General features: G+C 40.6%; 1 protein-coding gene across 6 annotated transcripts in view; it reads right to left on the bottom strand.

Moving 5' to 3' along the window:
- NFIB (nuclear factor I B) overlaps positions 1 to 21,936 on the bottom strand; it is a 233,444-nt gene that overhangs the window by 178,409 nt on the left and 33,099 nt on the right. The window lies entirely within an intron of this gene.

Here is a 21,936-nt window from a genome sequence, read left to right as displayed (position 1 = left end):
GAATATAAATTCAATGGAAGCAAAGGTACCGCTTATCATTACTGAGAACTTGCATTCAGATCTTCTACTTTTATAACTGCTCTGATCTAACAGGGCAATTGATTCCAACATGCAATTTAACCAACAGGCTGGTTAACCTTGGATGCTTATTAGTAAAGGAACAATGCTTTCAGAATTATGCTGAATGATTCAGCCCTTCCAGTCAAAGAGCTTTGCTGGTAGGTGAGAACAGGATGGCGTTTAAGTATCTGAGGACATTCTACCCACCTGGGGTACGTGGCCCTGTTCTGCTTCCGCCACAGAGCAAGGAGCTGGCATAAAACTAGCCCATACTTCTTGGATGAACCCTGAGGAGGTCTCACGACTACACGCCTTGTGAATTCTCTTTCTGCTGCTGCTACCAGCAATATATTTTTGAGTTTGCCCCTGGACGTCTTACAGTGGAAACCATTCTAAATGAGAGTTTGCTGAATGTTGATGCGAACTAGGAAACTACTTTGAGCAACAGCCCCACTATTCCAGCTGTTTACTTTTCTGTTATACCTTCATTTCCTAAGTACTCTTTTTGGAAAGTTTTACACAGTGGCTTCATAAATCAGGTTAGTAAGGATGTCATTCCATTTTAAAGCACATCACATGGAAACACTGTAACAATAATAGACACACATGCACCTGTCTATGTGCACATTCACACACACACTTGCTACACTTGAAATTGAACCCCAGGACTAACAAACATACCATCCCTAGCTCTTTTTACGAAACCCTCTTTCTAGGATCTGCTTTCATTCAGGGGCTGCTACAGAACACCAGTGCTTCCCCAAACCAAGTTCTAAGGTGCATGAACTATTCATAAAAGTTCTATAAGGAGAGAGGGACAATTCTATAACCAAATTTGTCACTTTGCTGAGGACAAATTCGAACCACAGGCACACAAGACTGAAGAGAATCAGTTAGGTATTGTATGAACCCGGCCAACAATTCAACAGCCATATCTCAGAGTGATTTTGTTGTTCTCTCTCTATTCATTGTTACACAGAAAGCTCATGAAGCTATAACATTGTTTCTTTGTTTAAAAAATAAAAGGCCACTGAAAGAAAAGCCAATTACTTGTGATGGTAATAGAAGTGAAGAGAAAGTGAAAAGGCCTACAGAAGTGGTGTTTCTTGCCCAAATACAGATACCTGGGGAAAGAAATTATATTCCACAGAGCTACCTTTAAGTTTAGAAACTCATGATCATCCTTGGAAAAATCTCTCATAAATGTCAAGGGTCTATTATATATCAAAATGGTCTAAGTGTTTAGTCATCATGGAAATAAACTGGACATAACTGTAGATGGCCCTGAACAAAATCCTATCTTACATATGATGGAGGAGAAATTTCTCACACAAGTGGCGGTCCATTGGCTTAGGCTCTAGAAAAAGGGGCCCAGGGGTACCCGCGTCCCCTGCATCGGCAGGTGAACTCCCAACCACTGCGCCACCAGGGAAGCCCGGAAATCAGGTATTTTGAATTTGAGAACTGAGCATCCAATATCACCTCCAGATAGGTTCACGCTGGTTGGAGTTTAGCTTTTGTAGAACAGCCTCTGATGGCAGTTTAAAGTAGGGGGCTCCAAGGGAGCGCTCTCATGAACAAGGGCAGGACTGAACTGCTGGATCCTGAGAGGACCCACGAGACACAGGGGTACGGAGCACAGGTAGGAGGAGTCAAAGTGCACCGATGTAAGTGAGGGCCCATGGACTTCAGAGACATGTATCCAGTTACTTCCAGGCAGTGAAAGCTAAAGGCAATGGAGCCTGCAAGAGAGCCTTCTGGCCTCCTGCTGAACAGCTCCCCTGGGTGGCTCAGCATCCGTGTGATTGCACCCAGGGCCCAACTGAGGGCTGAGTACAGATCACCCCAGACATTAAGACACATTAAGAAATGTGTCCAAAGTCTTCCAAACGAAAATGTTTCCTTTTAAAAATCACGTAACTGGGGCTTCCCTGGTGGCGCAGTGGTTGAGGGTCCACCTGCCGATGCAGGGGACGTGGGTTCGTGCCCCGGTCCGGGAAGATCCCACATGCCGCGGAGCGGCTGGGCCCGTGAGCCATGGCCGCTGAGCCTGCGCGTCCAGAGCCTGTGTTCCGCAACGGGAGAGGCCACAACAGTGAGAGGCCCGCGTACCGCAAAAAAAAAAAAAAAAAAAAAAAAATCACCTAACTGTCCTTTTAATCCATGTTCTTATTTAATTTATAGAGCTTTTATAAAACTCACTAGTCGCTTTCTAAAAAAAAAAAATGTTATTGGGCTACTAGAAGGAAAGGATGGTCTAACTTTTCCCCAAATCTCCCTAAATCTCAAGGTGCTTCAAATACTAGGGACTTTCCCCTCTTCTCTAGAGTTTTGATTTCCCATGGAAGACAGCCATTTAGAAAAGTCACTAGCATGCAGATACATGTTGTCAAACTTTTCCAGCCACACAGCTAAGGCCACATGTAGGTGTGTGAGTGGAGAACATCTACTACCAAGACTATAGCTGATTTCCACCTAGAGTGACCAGCAAAATATAGACTCTTGCAAGAGAGGTCAGACCCTGCCATCTGGAAGACCAATCACAGATTGATTGGCTTTAGACAGAGGTAACAGGCGGGTACATAGTATAGCCCCATGGGACCTGCTCTTTCTAAATTTGTGGACAATCAGTTCAGAGAGCTACCCAGATAGTGACAAAAGGGAGCCTGTATCACTGATCCATGTTTCTCCATCACAGTACATTTTGCCCTTTTAATGGCAAGGAACACTTGGGTATACCACACTGGTGGGATCAAGGAGAGGAAAGGAAAAAAAAAAAAAAAAAAAGCCAAGACAGCAGAACGTAAGACTAAAAAGAAAACTTGATGAAGGGGAAGAAAGAAGGAACTCAAAAGCAGCCACATCTCAAACTTTCGTTTGAAAGTAACTGTAGACCATTCTTATCACATGTCAGCCCTTAATGAGGTGGCGTAGCTGACTTGGTCACATTCGTCTTTTTTCCCCCGTATCTACTCAGTTCACCTCCACGAATCGCACCTGCCTTCCAGGGCTCCTCCCACTTGTCGCCCTCCCCACCGCGGCCTCCTAAACACAGGCCACCGATCTGATGGCATATTTCAACCCTGGCTTTGATGAAGAGGGTCACTTTGGCACACAGGTGATTTCCTTGTAGATTAAGAACATTTACTTTCTTCCTGCTGGATCCCTCCCAGAGATACCATCAAACCTCTACCTACGCAATTAGTTTTCACAGGTGGCTGTTTTGCCTCCAGTAAAACTACTTTCTTTCTCCTTCTGCAAGTCAAAGCAGAGCGAATGCACATGAAAACATTTCAGATATGAAATAAACACTTTCAAAAAGGCAACTATGATACAATGCACCGTTCCTGGCTGACCCAAGTCATAGAATGAAGTCCACACACCAGGATCAAAGTTGGGAGGAATCATTTCTGGGAGAAGGGGCAGGAGATTTGGAGGGGAGAGAGGGCAGGCGGAGGGGAAAGAAGGTTGGAGATAAGGAGAGGAAGAAAAGCCACAATTTATGCTGGTTCATAATCAAAAGGGGTTTGCCGAGGACTTTTCTCCTTTAGCAAACTCTTCCTGTTGGACGTCTGTACTCACCATACACAGAACTGTGTATGAGAGGGGGATAGAAAGAGGTTCATACACGTGAACAGTAGTGGCTGAGGAGCCGGTTGTGTGTTTGTTGGTTGGTTTTGTTCCTGTTGCACCAGGACACTTTCAACATGAAACTAGCAAGTTGTGAGATGTTGTTGTTTCTCTGGTCCTTTTTCTAGGAAAAAGCTCCAATTTTTGAGGCAGCCACTTCCAAAGGAAAAAAAAAAAAAATTCAATGTCGACATAAATCCCTTGAACTAAACATCTGTTTAAACTGTTTCTAGGTCAGGGGTCTAAAACTGTGAGACGCTAGGGGTGCAGACATGATTTCTTTCCCAAGGCCTCCAAGTGCTGCAGCCTGCACACATCCCGCAATATTGTTTAAACATCTGGTCTGCTTCCCCCTAAAGGAAAGGCCTGATAGGGTAGGTTGCTGTGGCTTTTTATTTTAACCTATAACATGATTTTGTTACTTGTGCAGCCTCTAAATAAACTGCTGTTAAACAAGGTGGTTTTTTTTTTCCATTAATGTATTATTTAAATGTTTCAATGGCATTCTGAATGGCATAGGGGGGTTTGTTTCACAAAAGCTGCAAACTCAAGGATGATCATAAAGAAATGGTTGCCATCAGTTCTTCCCTGTGCAGGAAAACTCTTCCAGGATTCTTTCCCCCATTATTCTCCCTCATTGCTCTGACAAAATAGAGCAGATACCCTGATTTTAAGTCAATTTCTATACCTGTATTTGTATATGGAAAAAAGACTTTAAAATATTAAAACATAAACTCATTCCAAAAAGGTGGGGGGTAAAGAGAGAAGAGGGATGCAGCTTCCCTTGTGGCCTGGCTCAAACTCCTGATATATATGGAATTCAGCACCGGTGACATCAAAGGGAGCTGAGTGGCCATACACAGGTTTCCCACCTAGATTCCTCATATTTACAGCTCAAATCACCCAAAGAATTTGCCTTATGTATTCGTTATGGAGAACAATTATGGATCTCGGTAAAGAGCTTAGGGAAAGCAAGACGGAAAGTGAGCCCCAGACAAGTGGAGCAGCACATTCAGTGAAAGTGAAAGTGAATGGTGCAAACTAAGCCCAAATACCAGAGTTTGTGCTCAGGCTCTGGCAGCTACTCATCCCCCAGCCCCTAGAAACTAGTATTGCTACTGTGTCATGTCTCTGCCCCTAAAACATGCTGGAGGTAAAAAGGCAATCCTAGAAAACTCCCAGTTCAGTGAGAAAGAGTGATTTTGCTGTTGTAGAGCAGAACAATAGTCCATGGCTGTCAAGTATCATAAAGGGATTAGAGCTGTGTTTTGATTTATTTTAATGTACAAAGGAAGAAGGGAGACAAACTTCAGAGGGTTTGCCTCTGGCCCAGACTTCCGGCCTTAGGGAAACAAATTTCCCAGTGAACATTATAGAAATATAGAAATGCTCATTTAAAAGTGACCAAAAAAAAAAAAAAATATATATATATATACTTTCCTACTAAGACTAGATATATGTTATATTACAAAAAGTCAAATGCTTTTTTCCTCCCTCTCTGCTACTAGGGGAGGTGGTCCATCACACACCACTGCCCAGTCAACAGCCATTCTTATATCCAGGGAAGGTTATTTCTATACTTAGGTCACTTTTTCAAAATTCAAAAGTATATGTCTAACAATAATGTTTTTAGGAATAAAGAAAGTAACTACAAGAGGTTAAATAATTATCAAAATAGAGAAACCAAAGGAACCCCTAATGTCTGTGTACCTAGGAGCATTTAGGTGAGAAAAAGACATTTTACGATGGTTTCTCAGGAAAGTAAAAATAATCAGCGATGAGTTTTTATGTGTCTCAGGATTATCCAGTGTATAATAAGACAAATATTTTCATTAATTATTCAAAGGCTCTGTTCTGCTATGTCTTCTGCTACAACACTATAGAGATACTCTTTCCTGACTATGTCTTATTTTCGACAGACAGTATTTCTAGGAAATGGAGAAGAAAAGAATTTCAAACAGTCCTGAAAATATGAATTTTTAAATTCCAATCAGAGGTTGTTAGAGCCAATAAGAAACTTGAAAGGAAATCTGGGCTATCCCCCCACCTAAGGCAAAGTCACACCTAGAGCAACCTAAGCAGATAATCACCTAATCTAATTTAAAAATAAATCAGGTTCCATAAATTCCCTCCCTAACGCATTCCTGTGCCTAACACCCTTCTACTCACGAAATTCCTTTTCAAGTTACAGCCTAAGCACATTCAGTCATCATCAAGTGAATAAAAAGACAGATTTAGTGGATAACATGAGAAACTCTGTAAGATCAGTCATAAAAATTACTGGATCAGAACTGATTTATTTTGGCTAGGTATATGTGGGCCATCACAACAAAGTCCTTTGGATCAGGATTCAGAGCAAAGGCAGATGCTTCCCACTGTGGACTGGACATTATATCATATTTGCAACCAGGAATATCTATCTATCTATCTATCTACAAACCACAAACAGTACCCAGCTATGAGGGAGGTATTATGGACTTAATATTTGTGTACACACCCTCCCTAAATTCATATGTTGAAGCCCCAAACTCCAATGTGACTATGTTTGGAGACAAGGTCTCTATGGAGGTAATTAAGCTTAAACAAGGTCACAAGGGTGGGGCCCTGATCCAAGAGGATTAGTGTCCTTATAAGAAGAGACACCAGAGATCTTTCTTGCTCTCTCTCTCTGCCCTGTGAGGACACCATGAGAAAGCAGTCACCTACAAGCCATGAAAAGAGGCCTCAGAATGAAAACTAACTTGCTGACACCTTGATCTTAGACATCTTGGCCTCTAGACCTGTGAGAAACAAATGTGTGTTGCTCATTCACACATATTTGGTAATGGCAGCCAAGGTGACTGAGACAGGAGGCCTATCATGAACACCCTTATGTTGATGACATGTCCCTCTCCTTAGACACTCATTTGTCTTCCCTGACATCTCTGAGACAGAATTCCTCTCATGTTTAGGATGACTCCTTCTAGTTTATTTTATTCATTTACCAAATGTGTATTGAGCACCAGCTATGTAGCAGGCATTGAGCTCTGTGTGAGATATCTTTGTGAATGAGTTTACAGGGCAGTGGGGCGAAAAAGAATGAATGAAGCATTTCTAATACTATGTGATAAGTCCTATGACAGGGAAGTACAAAGTGCTGTAAGAGCCCAAAGGAGAAGCTACCATCTCAGACAAGGGGGATCAACTTACTACAGTACAAAATGTTTCAGATGGGCCCTGAAGGATGAATGAGAACTAGTCAGCAAAAGGATGGGGAACGGAGGTTTTGGTCTGATGACAGTGTACATACATGCTGTGGGCTGGGAGATGTGGGTTCCTCTCCCTTAGTCACTCACTGTAGACCTCCCTCAGGGGTCCATCTGCAGCCCTCAGATCTTCTCTAGAAACAATCTCTCCTTTAATAGCTCCATTTACTTCCAAGTCTTCAATTATATTCAAATCTGAATTCCTAACCAGAACCCTCCTCTTGTGCTCTAGCACTCTTTTTAATTGACTGATCATCATTTCAGCATGGCAGGTGACCAACAGCTTGTCTAAAATCTAAGTCTTTATCCCTTCCTCAGATCTGCTCTTCCTCTTGGATTGCCCATGTTTGCAAATAGCCCCAGGCTTCTCCCAGTGGTGTAGCCATCTTCTCCTCCTCCTCCTCCCTTACCCTCCATGTCCATCCATCACCATGCTCCCTTTCCTCAATATCTCCAGAATGTGCAGTCAGGTCCCAAGCATCAGATTTGAAGACTAACCTATACTGATTTATTATTACAAATAATGACTTGACACTTCACTTAATCGAAAGCTGCAAAAATCCATGAATGAAAACACAAAATCCAAGAGATAAAGGCAGACAGGAAGTGGGAGTTGCTATCATAGAATCCAAACAGAGATAAACAGACAAATGAACACAGATTTTGAGCTCTGAGCTTTCTATCATACAGGGAAAAGAAGATGACGAGACTGACTACACAATTCTCATCATAGGATGAAAAGAGGCATGCCAAGAAATCTGTTGCCTGGAAGGGATTTCTCAGAGACATAGAATACTAGGGCGCTGAACAAGGGAAAGAGAACATAATAGGAAAAAGCAGGTTTTGTAAAATAAGCAGAGATCTGCTACATATGGATCTTTTACATATAAAATATTTCTTAAATATTTCATTTACAGTGAAACCACCTAAAGTTAAATCATGATGCTGCAAATCCAGTCTATACAGGAGTACAGTGAAATGTTTCTTATAGAGAGCTCTCTAACAATTGTGAAAGCCTCACCTGTCCCTGAGACCATCTCTGTAAGTGCAAATGCCTCGAAGGGATTTTTAACCAAAGCTATGTTCATAACTGAGGTCACAAATTAGTACCAAACATACTAGGATACTAGACTACTTCTCATCTTTTCCTATTTCATTTCCTCAGCAAGGCTTTCCCAGAGGACCTTAGCTAACAAAGACGCCCCCCACACCCCAGTTTAATCTATATACTGACATCGTATCATTCTCTGTTTCCTCAGAGCAGTTACCACAATCTGAAAGGACTTGTTTATTAACTTGTTGATTTGACCTGATCATTCTTCCCCAACAGAAGGTAAGCTCCCTGAGGGCAGAGCTCATGTTTGTCTTGTTCACAATTATATCCCCAGCCCTTAGAAGTACCACTGGTTTGTAGCAGGTGTGCAATTAAATTTTTTTTAATTACTGAAATGAATAAGGATGTAGTCTATGCTTTCTGTTTTAAATCTTTGTATGCTGTACCCCATACATATGGAAAAGACAAAGATAATATTTTATATGAAAATGTTAAAGCCTGGCTTAAAAGGTCCTCTTTCCCAACTCCATTTTCTCCCTTCTCCAATCCATCTTCCATTTTGCTCTCAGGGTTGCCATCTATAAGACAATCTAATAATAACTGCTCCAAGATTTGTGAAGAGCTACCCACTGGCAACTCTTCATAGTGGCAATTGAAGCCCTCAGCAACCTGAATCTTTAAGCCTAGTCTTTTACAAGCCTCTTCACTCTTCCCACACAAGCGAAATCTACTCACTGTCCCCCTGGTCATTCATGGCGCACAATCACCAACGTGCCCGTACCCATCTCCAATGACTTACCTTTCCTTGTGCTAATCCCAGCATCCAGGAGCCCCACTCCTCACATTCCTGTCTGAGGAAACTGTACTCATCTTTCTAGCTCATTTCTTAAGGCACAATTGCCTTCTCTGGATTCTTGTGAATTACTAAGTCCCTCCTCTCTTCTCCAATAGTACTTTTTACCTGTCTGTATGGCACTGTCCACCATCTGTTCTATACGACCTAGGTGGTTAGTTTTATGTTTCTGTTTCCATAACTAGATTAGATTATGAACTCCCTGAGAACAAGGACCAACACTTTATTGATCTTCAGAGTTCCCCAATCTTTAGCACACTGCTAGGCATATAGTAGGCACTCAACAAATGTTCATTGAACTTAACATCTGCATAATTAGAACAACTCAAGAGGCATTAATGGTGACTGCTCTGGATTTCAGTTTTACATAGCTGAAGGCCTGGGTGCAGCCTTCATGGATGGAGGAAATGCAGCAATGCATTTCACACATATGACACACCTGAAGCCTAATTTTGCCTATGAAGAAGAAAAGCATTCATGCCAACTCTCAGCACAACTCACATCATATCGGTTTCACAATTGGTGGCTCTACGTCACTTTATGTTCCATATGCCTGTATGTCCAAAATATTTTTCCTTGTGACAAATGATCGAGACATAGAATCAGGTATCTTTTTTAATCAGAGAGGATACTGGCTTTAATCTTATGCTAACATAAGGCTTCATGGATGGATTTCAATTTTGAACAGTTGAAGGCCTAGGCACAGGGAAACCATTTACTATATTAGAAGTGTATGAATGTTCACTTTACTAGCTTACGGTATCATATTAGTAACTGTTGCATGTAGTTCTGTTTCAGAAAAATTATTTACATTCCAGTATACAAATACGCATTTTTTCCTAACGATGACTCATGTTACAAGGTGCTCTATTATATTAAAAACATTTTTAGAGACTCTGTCCGTAGACCGAACTTTTACTTTTTAATCTGACATCACATATAACACTATATCTCATTCTGTGCAGATTTAAAATGATTCAGGGACTTTTTCAGCCGCATTTACTGATAAAAAGACGCATTTTTCAAATTCGGCATCAAATGTAAAACTAGTTTTTTTCCCTCTCTTTTTTAAGATGACAGAATCCTGAAAACCTTATATTTGAAGAAGTTTAATAACTCTAAGTACTTGGTTGAGAACTAAAATTGTGCCACTTCTTCATTGCTTTCAGTACTGCTCCCCCACCAAGATTAAGTCTGCCAAATTACAACATCATTTCCAAAAGTACTAACAATCAACAGAGAGGGCAATGAATGAAATCGCCCATATGCATCTGTCAGGCTATTGAGCAACAAAGCATACAGGCTGAGAGAATGGTATTGAGACATATGTGTTCTTACCATCTGCACATGGTGCAGCAATGCATTTCACACATATGACACACCTGAAGCCTAATTTTGCCTATGAAGAAGAAAAGCATTCATGCCAACTCTCAGCACAACTCACATCATATCGGTTTCACAATTGGTGGCTTTACGTCACTTTATGTTCCATATGCCTGTATGTCCAAAATATTTTTCCTTGTGACAAATGATCGAGACATAGAATCAGGTATCTTTTTTAATCAGAGAGGATACTGGCTTTAATCTTATGCTAACAAAATCTCAGTCACACTAAAACAGAGTATTTGGGAACAGATTTGTTTGCCTTCTCAGAACTAGTTAATTTTTACTTTAATCATACGTCAGAAGACTAAAGAAAGGAAAGGAAATTGAACTGCATAAAAAAACAAAGTGGCAAGCTATGTATATTAATTTTACATTAGATATTTTGGAAGGGCAATTCATTATTTATACAGGTGTTACCTGACCTCTGTCCAGGGAGTTATTCATTTTAACCTATTAATAAGCACACTATAAACAACAATGAAAGTTACGTGACCTTACACAGCTGTCTCCAGCCACTGTACTTCCATCGTTAAGGAAACTGTTAGATGACCCTGTTGTCAGAACACACTAAATCTGTCTGAATAAGGGAAAACAGGACTTTTTCTCCAAAGGATAAAGCAAAAATCCTGGGAAGAGTTGCTGCTCCCACTGTACAGTCACCCCTGTTATTTATCATTTATTATTTACCTATGTTTTTCGTATAAGCATTACAGGAAGCTTTTATGCTGCTTGTGGCACATAATCAGTTGCTTATTGCCAAGGGAAAGACTTTTTCCCCAGAAAGACAATCTGTGCACACACTAATTTGAAAGACAGGATAGGAGCTGCAAGTGTTTTAATAGCCCATTATCAAAAATTATCCCTTGGCTATAAAATCCCCAGACCATTGGCTTGAGATCAGCTCAACGAAAAATGAGATTACAGAATTTAATCTAGTGAAGGGGAGTGAGAGATGAGTTTTAAAAAGCCTTAGATCACCAAAAAAAAAAAAAAAAAGAAAGAAAGAAAAAAAAAGAGAGCAGACAGAACCGAGATCAGCTTAGATTAAACCTTCCACATGTTTACCTCATACAAATCTGACATGTTCCAAGATAGATTTTAATTTTTAAAAGTATGCTGTTACTCTGCAACATTTTAATAAAGAGTGGGGAAGGTTCAGAAAAAAATTATATGGTGAGGTGACAGGAAACGAAACAGCATTTTGTCTTAAATTTGCACAATCTAATTTATAGCAATAAAGCAGAACCTATGAGTTCTGGTCAATGTCAGGGCTGGCGTGTCCATTACATATGTGGGTAGGTATGAAGCAGAGTCTCCGTAGGCCCTTCAAAAATTGCACACAGCCGCACTAATGCAAACCAGAAGTCTCAGACTGCTGGATGAACACTCGGATTCATTCCCATGTGGATATTTAGAGAGGGTGCCCTCCAACCCCACCCCATCCTCATTTATGTACATTTCAAGAGACCAACAGGAGGCCATAGCCATGGAGGTAGCTCGTGAGAAGACAACTCCCACCCCAACAAAATCTGGCCCAACCCCTGTAAAGCAAGCAAGAGCCCTGTAGAACCTCCCTCTCCCCCTCTCCAACCTCTGCTCTCTTACATCTCCTCCCCCTTCTCCTCCCCCCTCCCCTCCCCGCAAGCATCTGCCTTGCCCAATCTCGCCTGGGCCAGCTCCAATAACAACATCTGCTTGGCAGCTTTTCAAGCCCACGGATAGTTATCTAACTGAGGCTTTTGTGCTGTACTGTTTATTCTATGTGAAGAAATGCCTCCTTAGTTGAAAGAGTACTTTAGAAAAACTGTGCAGCTATTAGCAAGTGAAGCACAAGGCTAATAACCCCCACCTGCTCATCAAATTAATTATGACATCTGAGTCATTATAACTCAGAAAGAAAACACGACTGCAGATTTGTCACATGTAGGAATAAACATGTATTAGGACCAGAAAAAAAAAAGTCAGACCAAGAGACTCAGCTGGACAAAACACATGCTTCCACCTTGCAGAAACTGGAAATATGGAGCCTATCTTCCCAAGTGAACTGATGAAAAAGGATGAGTGGTTGGCCAGACAGCCACACTAATGTTAAATGAAGCAACATGAGATAAAGTCAGGGAATATGGAACCTCAAGGAGAACACTTAAGGAGTCAATAATAATTTCTTTAAACAAACCAAAACACAATACAAAGCCATCCCACCAAAGAAACTATGCTGTTCAAAATGAATGTGACCCCCTGTCACTTGGTCCATCTTAAGTATACTCGCAAGGACCCAGGAGAGAGAATTTTTTCCTCTAGGTACAGAGGATATTTTAGCAATGCTAATAATAGTCTAGGAAGAAAATACATTCAATATGAAAATAAAAACTTGTCATGAAGTTATTTAGCATTTCCTAGTTTTATGAGTACATAAAACTAGCATTGTCAAAAGGCAAATTCTGTTCAGTAGCCATAAAAAATATTAAAATTTAAAGTCAGACATTTAACATCATATCTCATAGTCAATAGTGTTTTGCTAATATTTCATAGTATTATTGAAAGTGGCAAGTTTTCAGTGTATTTTTTCAATAAACTTAAAATAGCTAGCAATCTCTTATTCGTTCTATATATTTCTGGCATTTGCAATGATAACATATCTTTTAAAATATCTTATCCCCAAATTTTGAATGTTTTTAATCGTGATTTAGAATACAATTAAATTTTAACAAAAGTAAAATTGTTTCAAATAGAACATGATTTAACAGATGATAACCCAACCAATACAGCCATGACATATTCTTTGTCATTATTTCAAAAGAAATAAAATTCTGAAAAAACATTTGCATGAAGCACAATAAAAAGCCCTCCCACTTAAATACTGTCAACTATAAATGTAAAGCCTTTTCACCTTTTTGCAGTATCTTTACTACGGAAAGAACTTTTTTTATATTTTTGGAGTCCTTGTGCTGCCTATCAGAAAACACGAATCCTTCTTTAAAAGCATATTACTATTTTGCCAAATGATATCAGCCTACTACATTTTATAGTCTACCTCTAGGAAAGTCATCCCATTATAGCAACAGCTATAACCAGTTCTGGCAAATAAAGTTCTTTTCATTCTGTTTTATAAGAAGCAAAACCCACAAAAGAGTTCATTTTAACACAGAACACATTAAATTTATAAATCCTTTGAGGTTTAATATAAAATGAAAGCAAGTCTCAGGAAGCAACACAATTCATTTTTTTCTCTCTCTCAGTAAAACAATTTTGTATCAGACTCCAGCGCTGAGTTGATTTATGTAAATGTGTTACTTAACCTCAACTTAAGATATAAACCCAGAGCAAACATAACAATGGTAATCCTGACACTCTACTTTGCCAAATCAGAAGACTTAGTCAGCCTAGACTAAAAATGAATTAAGATTGTATGGAGAGTGTCAGTCCTAAGTCAAGAAAACATGCACAGCCAGAGCAGGCCAGAGAGATCACTCATTAAGTAATCAGCGATGCTACAGAGCAGTTGCATGTCTGGGAAAACACATTCCCAGTTTTAAACTCCACAGCAAATCAAGGCACTCTTTTTCAATGGGTGCATTTTCTGTTTTTTTCCACATCATAAATCCTGAAAAGAACCTCAGCTCTCTGTTTATTATCCGCATAACTGTCCACATGTTGAGCTGGAATAGGACTTGCGTCCTTGAAAGTAACATGGGCCGGTGCCCCAGGTGGAGAGATGGACTCAGGGCTAGGAAGAGTTAATGCCTCCCTCCAGAAAATAATCTCCAAGTTGCTTTCTAACAACTGCTTCCCACAATTATCAAATTCCTTTACCATGACAGGTAACAGCTACATATCCCAAAGAAGTATGACTGTGGACTCTCCAGCAGCAGATTTGTCTGTGTCTCCTGAGACACACACACACACACACACACACACACAAGTTACAGCCACGCTGGTCAGGCATGCTGTACAGAAGTCTGTCTGGCCAGGCCTGAAAAGTCAATACATTATTTTGTGAAAAATATCCTTAGCAAGTATCAGTATTTGTTGTCGGTTGGCCTTTGCAACTTCTAAAGGCACACCAGAAAGAGGGCTACAGAAACCCCAGCAGTTCCCAGATCATACACAGTACAGGGATTCTCGTAGCCACTTAATCTCAGCACGCATCTCCACCCCTACTTCCTTCCCAATGGTATGTGGTCTTGAAAACACAAATGTTCACGTTTCCTGAAGCTAAGCTGCAAAGGAAAAGTCCCCTCCCAAGAGGCTGAGCTGTAGGCCCTTAGTGCCCCTGAAATTGTTCACTCCAGTACAACATGATGTGACACTCACCACAATTAGCCACAGGGAAACAGTCTTTTTTTCACCTCTGATGTCATATAATAGATAAATCCATGATTTGAGATTGTATCAGTGAGCCATGTTATCTACAAACAAAGTATTTTAGGAAGAGTTTAAGAGGGCCACATTATTGCAAGGCTAATAACTTAAAGTGTCTAAAGGGCTGGGGCTCCTCTAAATCTCATCTTGAGATACTCTTGGTTGAAGAGGAGAAAATGATAGATGCAAATGATTTTTCAGAAATTAGACATTTTCACTGGTAGTTCTTCATTCTATGTAATCCTTTCTTCTCTCATTCTCTACCCCTTCTCTGGCTGGCATTTTTCTTCCCTGTGTGCGTACACACACGCGCGCGCGCGCACACACACACACACACACACACACAGGAAGACAGCCATTAATATTAAGAACAGTCTTCTGTAATGTTTTTCAGAATTTCTCAGGGGCTTAGGAGGGCTGCAGCCTTGCCAAAATTACAAGCTTTCCTCTAGTCAGAAGGGATGTCTTTTCAAAGCCCAGCCCTCATTTTTCAGTCTGATGTAAGTAAATTTACCTCTGTGTGCTGAGCTGAGCAGCTTTTCTTTGTCGTTTTTGTTTTTCTAATAGCTGCTGCTCTGGCAGAGCTATTCATTTCAAAGGGAAGTTAGAAGCATTCTTCACTCTTCCCCTTTTAGATTATTTGCAGTTACTGACTCTTCTGAAATCTTAGATTGGAACAGAAACCTAAAGCATAGCACCATTTGAATGCAGCAAATCACCAGCATTCCTGGGATCACATTTCTCTAGAGCAAGTATTCAATATGAGGCATAAGAATTAAGTCTAAATAGGTTAAAATTCACAAAATAAACAGGGAGCAGTATCTGTTTTAAAACATGGTTCTCGGGCCTCCCTGGTGGCGCAAGTGGTTAAGAGTCCGCCTGCCGATGCAGGGGATACGGGTTCGTGCCCCGGTCTGGGAGGATCCCATATGCTGCGGAGCGGCTGGGCCCGTGAGCCATGGCCGCTGGGCCTGCGCATCCGGAGCCTGTGCTCCGCAACGGGAGAGGCCACAACAGTGAGAGGCCCACATACCGCAAAAAGAAAAAAGAAAAAAAAAAAAAAACATGGTTCTCCTCCATTCTGCTAGCATGTTGATGGATAATAATCTCTTGGAAACACTGTTGAAGCACCACACAAGAGGTGGCAGAGTTGTGTTTGTTTTTTAGCAAAATTAACTGATTTCTTGAGAAAATCAAGTCAGCTGCACAGAGACAGTTAACTTTTGGAAACATTGTTTAGGCAACCAGTAAGAGACAGTGAAGTTATGTTTTTTAGTTGATTTATTTCAAGAAAAAGTCAAATCAACTGTCCCAGACCACTAATCTGATAAAATCTATGATAAAATCCAGTGGATGAACCATCCCTTAAAGTTCTTAATCTGTCCCTGCCTCAATCTATCCAATGGACCTCAGTTCACAATGGTAGACAACACTTTTGGTCCTTTTGCTGAGGGTTTACATGGACTGGGCCAAGATGGCCTCCCCCTCCCTGAATGCACCGAGATCTGTAAATTCTCCATCTGTGTAACATATTTAAATGAGTAATCCAGAGTACATTACCTTTCTGGTTACCTCATGTTAACTTTTTCTTTGTCAATCAGCATGCACCTCCTTTAATGAACACACTTGGGTTAACGATGGTTTTAGGGTCTTCGTGATTGTCAATCTCGAAGTCACAGTAAGAGGTAACAGTAAAGGGATATCAGTGCCCTTGGAGTGAACAGTGAGGACAACATACATGGAGTCCTGGTGGGGGGACCCTGCCAGGCCAGAAAGACTCTCATGACTACCTCCTGAGTCATCCAATTCACCAGCATTGCCTTGAAGAATAACGAACATGTATGTAAGTGAAAACCCTTTTACACACTGGGGATTAAGGCCTCAGCATCTTTATTTCCTCGTTGTGCATATTTATCTGATAGGTCATGAGTATGGTACTCTCCTTCACTGCATGCTAAGAAACTGATGCAAAACTAAGCCTGCAGGAAAGGGGAAAGACACTACCTTCCTGGGGCAATTTTCAAATGTCACTACAAATAGATAAAGCAGTGAGAACGAACTCCTTCCTCCCCTCCTTTCCCCATGCCCCCCTTTTCTTTTGTTTTTGACTTTTGCGTGAATTCAGTCACCTTAATCTAATTCTATTATGCTTAATGAAGCCAAAAGACTAAAAGTTGTTGATGTTCAAACCCCTACCAGTATACCACAAACTTCCTTGAAACTAGGAAGAAAAAAAAAGAACTCATACTGAGAGAAGACTCTCTCAACCGTATACAATAGCTCAACCAATTACCAATTTGCATCTGTAATGTGAGAAGATGCTTACAAAGAATTACATGGTCAGGTACTTCATATTCATTTTTCTGTTGCTTTTTAATTAAGCCCAAAAGTTCTAGATTTACCATACTCAACTTCTGAGTATGAGATGGAGAGCCCAGCATTGATATTCTTTGGACTTGAGCCATTTAAAATGTAATGGAAAAAACAGCTGGGGAAGGATCCCATGCTTAAGCCCAGCTCTCGACTACCTGTTGGGTGACGACTTAATGGTTCTCAGCTGTAGACTGGGGACAATATCTATCTCACCCAATTGAGATAAATATTAAATAAGATACTGTAAATAAAAGACAAAAGTGTAAGTAATTTATAAAGTATACTTTAAGCCCTTAATAAGGAAATACATTAACATAATCCACATGCAATTACCTTCACAGCAGTATGGCTTGCAATTCACGGGATAAAAGGAGATGAATGACTGAAAGGGATGGATCCGAGAAGGCTGAGAGGTAGTGTCCAGGGCATTATTTGTGGAGTCAGACAGGCTTCAGATTAATCCTGCCTTTGCCACCTCCTAGCTGTGTGACTTTGGGAAGCTTATTTTAAGCGCTTTGGACTCTCATTCTTCTTTAAATGAGGAATAATAATGTCTATCTTGTAAAAGAAGCTGGGATGTTTAAATAAAATACTACGCATAAAAGCCCCTGACTTCAAAAAATAAAATTCATGCAAGGGGAAACGGACCACACCAAAAATTTCTTATGGACAGTTTGTCTTCCACATCTGTCTTGTTAATGCAACTTCATGTAGTTACCTTCTAAATATCTTCAAGTATTCTGGATTAAGTTCAGATTACGTGCTTTTAAAAAGTGTATCTTTTCTATATCAAGCAGAAACGTGGCAAAGGAAAAATACTTTTGTAAAAGAATAATTTATCAACTTAGGAAATTTCTTTATGGTGCTATGAAGAATTTGTTTTCTTATAATGAGTTACTATTTGTGACCCATCTGTAAAAAATAAAACCTCAAAACACATTTTAAAACAAATAGGATATTTTAACCTTCCTAAAGGGTAAGCCATTTTTTTTTTTTTTTTTTTTCAGTACGCGGGCTTCTCACTGCTGTGGCCTCTCCCGTTGCGGAGCACAGGCTCCGGATGCGCAGGCTCAGCGGCCATGGCTCACGGGCCCAGCCGCTCCGCGGCACGTGGGATCTTCCCGGACCGGGGCACGAACCCACGTCCCCTGCATCGGCAGGCGGACTCGCAACCACTGCGCCACCAGGGAAGCCCCTGGGTAAGCCATTTTATATGTTGTGTTTTGGGGAGCTTTTTTAAGTAATACGTTTGTACTTAACCTGAAAGGAAAATAGAAAGTAACTGCCCAATAATCAGCTATATTTTTTGCTGTCTACAATTCAGAATTTTGAAACAAAGTCCTCAAATCCCTCCCCTGAAACAAGTATAATACACATGGTTTGCTAGCATAACTTATTTTAAGCATCTTTGGGCAATATGGATGTATGCGCACGCTCACACACACGTGCACACACGCAGACATACACACACTAAAATTTTTGAATCAATAAGTCATTTGGAAGAATCTCCAGAAGTGTGCCGAGGCATGTTTTTGGTGTTTTGCCAAATTATGTGCTTCTGTTTGTGGCTTTCAAATATGGATTAGACAGACGCACAAGCATGTACTGCTTGGCAAGTAGCAACAATGGTCTAGTCTGAATTTAGTAATATAAGCTTTTCATTAGTCCTCTTAGGTGAAAGAAAGAATTAACAACAACTTGTTTGAGCTCTACCTTTATATCCCTTTGTCATCCATTCTTGTTCACTTGCCATAGATTAGAAGCCAAAGGAATTTCAGATGTCCTCTGCAGATAGACCTAAAGCAAGGGCTTCAAACAGGGGTTCAAATGTCGAGTACATTTAAACTGGAACCTGAACTTTTGTTCACTGTTAGCCTAAAGCTATAACTCTGCTTTTTCAAATTCCCCACTGTACTTGAACATCCAATGTGCCCTCTTTTTTTTCTGACAAAGAAACAAAGATAGAAATTACCTAAAGAGATAAAAGGTCACTTGAGATTTCTGTTTCTCATGTCTTCAAATTATCATACACAAAAGTAGACTTCTACATGACAAAGAGCTCACAAAGATGTGCCTGTCTCTATGACGGTTTCTGGGAGAAGTTGTGTCCTTAATGCCCTGTTTACACCACAGTCACTCCAAACTTCAGAGGTCAGCTTCTCAAGACAATGGACTTCGGTGCTAAATTCAGAAACATTTCCAAAGCAAAGCGAATCCCAAATTCTGTCACAACCATCCTCATGACAGTATGTCTTTCTAACCAAGACCAATAATCATTATGATCGTCGGCCCTTTTCCAGATCACCTTAGAGAACACCAAGGGACGTTCAATTGATTTGTAGTATTTGACGTTTTCTTCTGTTTGTGCGTAAGAATAATCCTGATATCTAATAGAAAAGTTCACAAGAACCAAGAGGTAAAAAAGATTAAATGCTGACAGTGGCCCATTGTTAACTGAGTCCCCTGTGTGAAGCTACAGAAAGATTAGTTTATACAGCTGCTGCTATTTGTCATGACACTGCTAACAAGAAAAATATGTTCAATCGAAGTCTTACTTGGGACCTCCAAACCTGGACAGTTCAACGGTCTGAAACATATGTGGAAATCAACAAACAACACTATGGAGAAGGAAGACACCACTGTATCCCCTCTGGTTGTCTCAGAGGCCAAGGAAAGAAAAGATGTGAGCCTCTGTGTGAGCACAGCCTAGAACGTTCAGATTTGGGGTTTAGAGAACAAAACATGTAAAACAAAGGTGAACTGGGGATTGGGGCAGGACCCTGTAAGGAGCATTACTAAGGTGTGACGTTGGGACTGCGCAGTAGGGAATTTAGACCTTTAAGCTCAGCGTGATTCATAAATGGTGACTTTCTCTGGAGAAAGTGAAAAACTAGGACTCAGAGAAAATATCTCCAGTCAGGGAATGAGACGAAAACCATGTCCTGTGTCCCTTACATTTCCCAGCAGTAGAAGTCTGCTCTGCCTATCAACTATAGGCACGCTGACAAAAAAAAAGTGTGTTCATCAACTTTAGATTTTCAGTAAAACATCTAAGAGAGGCTAAAAATCCAAAACAGGCTCCATACAAAAACATTATCAGTAACACGTATTAATCAAGGTGTCAAGAATAAGTCAAAGTTCATAGTCTCAGGAATTTTTCATTTTAGTGCAGAAAGGGTAGACCAAAAAAATATATACATCTATATATATTTACACATACACACACACACACACACAAACACACACACATATATGAGAGAGCGCCCAATTCAGTTCACAAAGCCCTTCCATACACGTTATCAAAATTTATCCTCTGAATAACTGTTAACCCTAGCACCATTTTACAGATGGTGAAACTGAAGCTTAAGTATCAGTAACATAATGGAACCAAAAAGGGAAGCCAGGTCTCCCACCATAGCTCTTACTTCTGTATTAATAGGAGAATATTATGTCTACCGATCCCCAGGAATGAAAAAAGGGTATGAGGCCTGAAAACTGTGAATACTATTTTCAATATTAATAAATATATTCTCAAAGTTGTATCCCCTTTCCATTACCTTTCACACAAACATTTTACCTAAGACTCGACTGCTAAGCTTGAGAGCTTACGGAAAACCCAAATATAGGGAAGTTGAGGCTAACAGTGATCAGACTGTTTCCATAGGAATGGCAGGTCAAAGGGCTTCAAGGACACTTCAAGGTAAGAGTTCTGAGGCAGGAGGAATTGAAATACCATACGTCAGCAGACAAAACACAAATCTAGTTTGAGGTAAGTTGCTCATCTACAGCTCAGTGAACCTCAGACATTTTCCTGGATGAATATTTATGGGCCGTACCATGTGAGGCTTCTAATCTGAAGTTGCTCCTTCTACACACTGCTTTCTCACTCTTCCTCTCCAGTTCATTATCCTATTAGGAGCTGGCTGAGGAGGCCATCTTGAGCCTCATGGAAGGTACAATTACCATAAAGCTCCCGACTGCAAACAATGGTCTTATAAAAATAATGCAGGGGCTTCCCTGGTGGCGCAGTGGTTGAGAGTCCGCCTGCCGATGCAGGGGACATGGGTTCGTGCCCCGGTCCGGGAAGATCCCACGTGCCGCGGAGCGGCTGGGCCCGTGAGCCATGGCCGCTGAGCCTGCGCGTCCGGAGTCTGTGCTCCGCAACGGGAGAGGTCACAACAGTGAGAGGCCCGCGTACCGCAAAAAAAAAAAAAAAAAAAAAAAGCAAACTCAAGAGGTGAGAATGGAGTTAGATTCCTTTTGCATATTCTTCATCTAAAACAATCCTCCTGCCCCCACATCTTTTGTGCATTTGACTAAAGCATCAAAATACACTTTCAACATAAGTAGCAGAATTGCTTTGCGATCAGCTGAAGTGCCCGTTCCAACCCTATAAACGTGATCCAAGATGGTACTTCAAAACGACACACCTTGGAAATGACAGGTAGAATCCAGTATCCTATTTCTGAGGAAGAGAAATTAATCTTGAGTCCTATATGTCTAGTTTAGTACAAAGTCCGCTAAAGAGGTTATTCCTATCCTGGATTAGCTTCACTAAGCCAGCTTAAGATCTGATCTAAAATAATAGATTAACAAAATTGCCTATGTCCAAATCCTGATTCCACCCCTTACTTGTTCTGTGACCTTGGACAGCTGATTTAACCTTTCTGTTCCTTGGTTTCCTTACAGGTAAAAAGAAGATAATAACAGAGCTTGCCTCACAGGCTTGATGTAAGAAACAGTTGACTACATGTGTGTGCATACATGCATTAAACACATAAACCCACACACACACTCACAGACTCAAGTGTTTAAAAAGAGTGCTGGTATCTACTCACTCCATCAAATCTTTACTCAGATGTTGCCTCCTCAGTAAGACCTATCCCCACCAATTTTAACAATTCAATCTTCCCTACCCTTGTACCCCCATTTTATCGATTTTAAAACTAGATGCGAGTGTTTCCCACAAGATC

The sequence above is a fragment of the Mesoplodon densirostris genome, chromosome 6 (assembly GCF_025265405.1).
Source record: "Mesoplodon densirostris isolate mMesDen1 chromosome 6, mMesDen1 primary haplotype, whole genome shotgun sequence".
NCBI lineage: Eukaryota > Metazoa > Chordata > Mammalia > Artiodactyla > Ziphiidae > Mesoplodon > Mesoplodon densirostris.
This window is presented reverse-complemented; position numbering and strand designations above follow the sequence as displayed.